Source organism: Podarcis pityusensis (assembly GCF_964106645.2).
Source record: "Podarcis pityusensis genome assembly, chromosome: 2".
NCBI lineage: Eukaryota > Metazoa > Chordata > Lepidosauria > Squamata > Lacertidae > Podarcis > Podarcis pityusensis.
Window position 1 is genome coordinate 71,657,384 of NC_138029.1, and position 8,306 is coordinate 71,665,689.

General features: G+C 44.7%; 1 long non-coding RNA gene across 1 annotated transcript; it reads left to right on the forward strand.

Annotated features, from left to right (window-relative positions):
- Positions 1–2,033: 2,033 nt before the first annotated feature.
- LOC308468735 lies at positions 2,034–6,698 on the forward strand. Its single transcript, XR_013981830.1, has 4 exons — positions 2,034–2,157; positions 3,257–3,393; positions 5,821–6,011; positions 6,267–6,698. It is a non-coding gene; the product is annotated as an uncharacterized lncRNA (long non-coding RNA).
- Positions 6,699–8,306: the final 1,608 nt, after the last annotated feature.

Sequence of the window (8,306 nt, forward strand, 5' to 3'; positions counted from 1 at the left end):
TCTAATCCAATAACACCTAGCACATACTCATATAGCTTGCCATGAACACTAGCAAGTTCTGAGTTTTCATTTTCAAAAGACAAACTTTGAAAGAATTGCCTGAGGTAAGTAATGGGGAAGAAGAAGAATCAAGAATAGAAAAAGATCTCCAAAACATACACAAGTGTTCAGAGAGAGAGAGAGAGAGAGATATTAATAAAGTCTGTTCCACTGAAAACAAGCAAAATCATATTGAGTAGGTGACTGACTGTCTATCTATCTTCCCACCCATCTATCTATATGTTAAAAAGCTTTGTTATGATAGTGTATCACGGCTCACAGATGGTAACATTTTTGATAAATGTTACACAAAGTGCTGAACAGCTAAATTGATCTGCTAAATCTGCATACGTGTTGTATTCATTAATTTTTTTTAAGAGTGGGACCCACACTAAAAACCTGCACTGGGACCATCATCATCTACTTCCTCTGCTCTTCTTTGGCATTTATTGCCGACATTCTCCCCCCAATAAAATAAAATAAAAGATAACAGAATGAGGATTTGACAGACACTACCAGTTCGGGCTGCCTCTCAGAGCTGAGAGTGGGCTGGCACCAGCATCTTATGAGTCACTTCCTCTGCTCTCCCAGTAATCAGTCCCGCCCACCTGCTCAGCACCCCAACATTGCCAAGGCTTCCCACATTGCAATCTCTGCCAGCTTTCGCCCTGAATCTCTCGACTCAGGTGAGGGAAGATGTTCACACTAGCTTCCTCCTCCCTCGTCATTTGCATACTACATTCGACATGCACAACCTGTAATTCTTGAGGAGGGAATTTTTAGAGGCTGGTTAATAAATATCCTATATATTGGCACCTGCACTCCTGCTGTTAGGAGAATTCCTGGGTGATGCCATCACCTGTAAAACAGCAAAGTCTAATGAGGAAGACTTCATCTAGCACCCTCGTGTATGGTTTACCCATACCATCACAAGGTATAATATTTGAAGACAAACGTGGAAAAATATCAGCCCCGCTATGGTGCAACTGCTGGATTGGACTGGCTAGTTGAATCTGGCCCCTAGACATCAATATGGGATCAGGTAAGCCTGTTTTTATATGCCTGTTGTCTTTGTCCATGGAGTTTTCTTGGCAGGGATACTGGAGTGGCTTGCCGGTTCCTGCTCCAGGTGGATCACGTTTGGTCAAAACTCTCCAATATATTTTTTTTAATTATGGTGCTGGAGGAGACTCTTGAGAGTCCCATGGACTGCAAGAAGATCAAACCTCTCCATTCTTAAGGAAATCAGCCCTGAGTGCTCACTGGAAGGACAGATCCTGAACCTGAGACTCCAATACTTTGGCCACCTCATGAGAAGAGAAGACTCCCTGGAAAAAACCCTGATGTTGGGAAAGATGGAGGGCACAAGGAGAAGGGGACGACAGAGGATGAGATGGTTGGACAGTGTTCTCAAAGCTACCAGCATAAGTCTGACCAAACTATGGGAGGCAGTGGAAGACAGGAGTGCCTGGCGTGCTCTGGTCCATGGGGTCATGAAGAGTCGGACACGACTAAATGACTAAACAACAACAAGCCTGTTTTTTAAAATGCAGTCAAACCCAGATCAAAACATGCAGGTTTATTGCACCAATATGTTGGGTTTATGGTTTGCCATATGCCAAAAACAGAAAAATCAGAACTCAAGAAATCGAAATCAAAATACTTGCCTTAACACCATATGCTGGTATGTACTGATTGCATAATAACTCCTGGAGGTCTATGGCAAAGAGCAGTGAGAAATCAAAGCCCCACTCTGCCCTTTTGGCAGAAAGTGCAGTTTCAGGAGTTCAGAGTACAGCTTTTGCTGCTGCTTCTAGACTTTAAAATAAAATAAAATACCTTGACGCAACCTTGACTGTATTCTGGATGGAAAATTAGCCTGGGAACTTGCCTAGGGGTGCATAAAGTGATGCAACAGCATAGAACAAAGGCGAAGAGGGAATGCACATTGTTCTGCTGAAGTTCTAGAAGCTCAAAGAGGGAAGTTTCTCCCCCTTTGCCCGGGTGCAAGATCATGGGATGACTTGGACATGTAAAAAGAGCTATTACGTATCAAACACATAATAGAGAGCTTCCATATCAGCTGTCATCACCTTAGACACAACTGTTTTTTAACAGGCATGTTCAATTGTCAGTCACTGACTGATAAGACATGTACATATATTTTTTGGGGAGATCCAATGCAAAAGAGACCATGTCCATCTCGTGGCTGGACTGCAGTGGCCAGAGTCCTCTAGCCTGTATTGTTTAACTCAGGGGTAGGCAATGTAGTGCCTTCCAGATGTTGCTGGACTACAGCTCCCATCATCCCTGACCATTGGCTCTGCTGCCTGGGGCTGATGGGAACTGGCATCCAACAACATCTGGAAGGCACATGTTTGCTCCCCCTGGTCTAATTAGTTGCAGCTTTCCAGCAGAGCTCTTTCTAGTCACCTGCCCTCTGGGCCTTTTCATTGGAGATGCCAGAGACTGAGCCAAGGATCTCCTGCATGAATTCTGCCAGGGTCCTTTCATGTGCCAGCCTATGTGGAAGGGGGAAAGGAGATTTCAGCAGATGCAGATTGCCCTACAGTGATGAGAAAAACAGCGTAGGCTCAAATTGCTTCTTTCGCACCATTATTAATAGACACAGGAGTTCCTGTGTATCTGGACACCTTAAGAATGTGTGAATCAGCCCAGGGTCTACAGCATTTGGACCTGTAAATCTTAATTATAAATGTTGTTCTAGGCTGGGGAAAGCTTGTAGTCCAGCTCAAGTCCTTGTTTCCTATCCACAGGGGAGGTCGATTAATAACTTCCAGGAATAGTCGAGTAAAAATAATTGGGACAGTCTGGAGAGCGGACTGTGTTTGGTTCTGGAGGGGAAATGGTAAAGTTCTCGAAAAGCCTTCAGAACTTTAAAGTGGAATATTTAGTTTATGAACTGGAAAAAGCCCTTGTTCATTTCCCTTGCCAATGTGCTGCTGGAAATATTTATAGGTATCATGGATGAACAATCAGGAAAACAATGAGCACAAGCTTCTCATTTATAACCATTCTGCATGGCCTAATTAAGAAACATTAAACATTTAAACACCAGCCCACTTGATTTGAGGCTGTCATTAAAAAAAAAAAAAGTTAGTAAGTATGATCTGTGAGCATGCAATCTGAACCTTACTCCCCCCCCCCCCCGATTTCTGATACTTCTAAATTCATGATAATCCTGCCCCTGCTTCAGGTGAGATGCCTAATCTATGGTGCTCCAAGGATATTGCCCATTTTGAAGAATGCTGGGACTGAGTCACCTTCATGAGACCCCTTGACACAAAGAATTTCAGTGGGCCTACACAAAATTTGAGGATATAGCTGGGTCAGGTATACAGAACTATATTTTTCAAGACCTACATTATTTTTATGATTGCTAGCTGTTCTAAAATGTTTTAGACATTGTTTTAATGTTGTAACCTGCCCTGGGACCTTATGATGAAGGGTAGGTAATAAATAAAATGGTGGCAGCAGCAACAATGAAGTATCTGGCTAATACCCAGAAGATTTTAACAACCTGACTGTAGTGGAAATAAAACTAATCCCTTCCCGCTTCTTCCTGCCTGCACCAAAGCCAACCATTACATACCAGTGCTGCCTTTTGCCTAACCTGATAGGAGTCCTAGTGGCATTCTTCTGTGGTTCATCCTTGCAGCTTCCCCAGTGTGCTCAGGACCACAATACCTCCAGGATTGCCTCTGCCCATATGAACCAACCCAGACCTGCAATCATCATGCGAGGTCTTTCTTTGTGTGCTTCCTCCATGAGAAGTCTGGAGGGTGGTGTCACAAGCATGGGCATTTTCTGCAGTGACTCGCTGCTTGTGGAATGCTCTCCCCAGGGAGGCTCACCCAACACCTTTGTTACATACCTTTCGGTGCCTGTCAAAAACTTCTCCCAGACCTTTGGCTAATTAAACAATCTACGGTGTGTGTGTGTGTGGAAGTTACTGTTTTTGTTTGTCGCTGTAGTATGTATTTTTGTGGGTGGGGGTTTATATTGTAAACAGCCCTGTGATCCTCAGGTGAAGGGCAGTATAGAAATTTAATTAATATATATATATATGATATAGTTGTTTTTCCTTCCAATTACTCATACCTCATTTGTCTTCGATACCTGCCCACTTACTCTGTGACACTGCTATGCACTGCTTATAGGCTCAGTCTAGTCTTCACCTAGATCCCCATCCTGGTTTCCTTCTCTGTACTCAGGCCTTTTCCACACTTCCAGTCTCAAAGGCTCCACTCGCATTCACTGCTTGCCACCTTTTCTCCCGAGGAATGATGCTTTGATCATCACGGCATCCAACAAAAAGTCAGCAGGGCTGTTCTCTTCTCACAGCTTTCGGCTGCTATGTGCTGGTTTCATCCCTGCGCCTCTGATCCTCCCCCACTAGCCACATCTGAATGCTCTCCACATACCTTCACCTTTGTGGTTAGTGTTGGAATTCAGTAAGACTTTAATTGGACCGGCCTCAAATTGCCCTCCTCTGCCAGAGACCTTAAGATTTTAAACTCTCATATTTCTGGACTGAATATAAAGCAATCCGCTGGAGGGCCAACCAAGCCCTGCCCAATCAGGGAAGTTCTTTAAAATAATAATAATAATAATAATAATAATAATAATAATAATAAATCAGTTACCAGTGGGGGAGAAATTCAATTCAGTTCACATTTAAAGGCAAATTTACAAAATCAGTACCTTTCAAAGCAATCCATGAACTGAAACAGCTATCCTTCAAAATTTGTATGTCTCTGAATTTTGCAATGCAGTTCTCCAGCCAAGCAATGTCCATAACAATGCATATACTAGGGCGAAGTATGCATATAAATGCATATATTAGTGAAGATGACATACAAAACCACATTATTGGGGGAAATGGCTGAAGAGGCATCTTTTGCCCTGGCATTCACACAGGGTCAGTGCAGGAAAAGTTAGCTTTGTATCAGGACATCAGTCTTCAGTCTGATTCCTGTTGTGGGCTCAGGAAAAGTGCTTACAAGGTTTTGGCAGTACCCAGAGCAGTGGCAGGCAGGCAGGCAGGCAGATGATGAGAGTTACTAGTGCAGGGTCTCTAGCCCAGAAGCCAAATGCTTAGGAGCAGGTGGCCAAAGAATCCAAGCTCAAAGGCCTTTGGCACAAGGATTTCTCTGGGTCAAATATCAGTCTTCCTGGTCCCTCCCCAAGTCACGTGTCCTTTGAGCCCTTGAAATGCATGCATGCCTTAGTTTCCTGCAAGGTCTTCTTATCCCTAGTTAGCTGATCAAAAGGTTCATGGCCATTCTGATTACAGTGGTACCTCTGGATGCAAACGAGATCCGTTCTGGAGCCCCGTTTGCATCCTGAAGCAAACGCAACCTGCGTCTGCGCGGGTCGCAATTCGCCGTTTCTGTGCATGCGTGTGACATCATTTTGAGTGTCTGCGCATGCGCGAGCGGCGAAACCCAGAAGTAATGCATTCCGTTACTTCCGGGTCGCCACAGAGCACAACCCGAAAATGTTCAACCTGAAGCAACTTTAACCCGAGGTATGACTGTGCCAGGGTTTAGAGAAGCGCATGCAGAAAAGAATGCACGTTGATGGAGTCAAGTAACATTTATTTCGGAGGGATAGGAGAGGAATGGTGTGTCTTGTTTCACAAATGAGAAGTGACACTTCACGTATAGAGGAAGAGCACTAATCTATATCTTGGAGGCAAAGCTTCTCTCTGTTCCCTTGACTCCTTCCTTCAACTACAGCATCCTTCTCTTATTTCAGCATATCTTAACTGCACAGTGGCCTTTGCCAATATGCCTTCGAGGTACCATGGAACTGTTGAGAAAGTGTTAGAAGAACAGGATGCATAGCTAATTAAAGCGAATCCCAGGCTTGTTCACCAACTCCCCCACCAGTTTTGATGGGTCAAGGAGCCAGTGGTTAGTTTTCAAAAACATCCATCACCACATCAGGTATGTCTAGCCATGTCTAAATAACACAAAGGGCACCTCTTGACTGTCCTACCTTGTAAAGGTGGAAGTACTTTTGCCTCTTCTGTAACAACAGGGAAGAGGTGTGTGTGTGTGTGTCTCCTCCCATGTGTCAGTGTGATTGGATGCTGACCACAACAGTGCAATATTTCTTATCATCCCTCATGCTGTGGGACCATTCTGCCTCAGACTGCTGGATCCTGTCCTAACCAAAGTGGTCTTCTTCCTTGCTCTCAGGGGGAAACCATGCAGAAGATGAAGGGCGCATCCTCAGTTTGTTGGCATTCCAAAATAGTCAAGGGCAGAAGCTGTGGGTCCACCAGTTTTGCCGCCATCAACGGAAGCTGGTCCAACAAAAGTAACTGCTTTTCTTAAGATGTATCTGCGATGGGAAGAAGCAACTGTTGCATGCATGGATGTGCAACCTAGAAGGGCAACATCTGCTAAAGCATCAGATCACTGGATCAGACAGTGGGATAACCAATTTTGAACATTGACTTCAAAGACTGATTTCTGTAATTAAAAGCTAGGAGGCTTCTGCTTTCAATTTGGGGGGCGTGCATGGCGGGCGGGGGAAGTTGGAAGATGGCGTGGCGGCTGCGCTCTGTAATTACGGCTCGGAGATGATTTCTCTAAGGACTCAAAATTAAAACCCATCTCTCATTTGAAGCTGACATGCACCATCAGCTGCATCTTCAGTATAACATCTCTGCCTCGCCCGTTGCTTAAAGGCCTTGTTGGGACGGCATGTTGCTATTTGGAGCAGTGGGTGCTCCAGCTGCTCCATTGTGCTGGGAGATGGCCATCACCCTTGGATCTGATCTGAAAGCAGCTGTTTGCGTTTCAGAGTCCCGCTAGAGCACATCACGTAGCCCAGCTTGGGCATAATCACAAGGAGGTGCTATTTTTAAATGTGCAGTTGATCATTCATAGTGTGAGGTTTGTTTCCCTGGGCAGCAAAAATGGGGGGGGGGGGAGATGATATCTGGACCAGCCAATTAACTTAACGAAGCTGGTGGAGTTGGTTTTGAGCAACCTCAAGGGAACTAACAAAAAAAGAAGTCAATAACTGGTTCTGCAGCATGATTTTCAAGCCATTCCAAATTCCATGAAAGAGAGACTCCACCTACAATCAGGTCAGAGAGGGATGGAGAAATGATGGGCATCAGAAAATAATATATAAGACAAATGGAGGTGTATTGATTTCTCCTGGATGCAAGGAAGCACAGCACAGGCAGATTTGCTCAACACTTCTTGAAAGAACAAACCATTTAGTACTCTGAAATCCCAACAGATTGCTTTTATGTGTCATGTTCCTGTGTGTGGATTAGTCTGGATTTATAGAAGTATGGTGTTTCATATGACTCCATGCTTCTCAAAGAAGAAGGAAATTCAGGGAGATGTTGCTTACCTCTCAGAGTTACAGTTCTCAGAATCATTAACCAACTTCAGTTCCCAGGATTCTTTGGGGGAAAGGCATTCACTTTAAATGTATGCTGCTTATGTGACCACTGGCAGTCTCCAGCAGTTATCCTTGTATCCATTAACCCTCTCCTGTCCACTTTGCAATCTGCCCCCAATAGTGTGGGGAGGGGCAGGAAACTGAGGAGCTCTCTCATATCCATACTCTGTTTCACCATCTCAGTTCAGGAAGACATACATGAGATAATCTCATTTGATCTTCACAACAACCCTACGAGGAAGGTTAGGCTGAAAGAGAGGGGCTGGCTAGACCACTGTCACCCACTCATCTTAACTGTTGAGCAGGAATTTGAACCCGGGTATCTCTGCTTTACATCAAACACTGGAACCATACCACTGTGGCTCCCAACTAGGGGGACCAGTGGCAAAAGGAGAGAGAGGGTTTGTGCACCTTTAACAGTTGTGCAACAGAGGAGATTTCAACAGGTGTAGCTTGCCATGCATGCTATAAGTACTGAAATTTGTACTTCCAACACACTACAAAGGTGCAGGGGTCCCCTATCCTCTTTGCCCAGCACTGAATCATGCCCGGAATGGCTGCAAAAAGTTGCCCCTATATCTTCTCACCAAGTATGGCTGTGTAGGTGCTAGTTGCCCAACACCTGTGATATCTGGTCCAACTCTTAGAGCATAAAAATTGCCTGCTGGATCAGGCCCAATGGCCCAACTAGTACAGCATCACTGGCCAACCAGATGCCTGGGGGAAACCCACCAGCGAGGCCCTTCCTGCAGTTTCCAGAAACTGGTGTTCAGAAGCATCACTGCCTCTGTCTGTGGAGGTATATTTATTCAGTT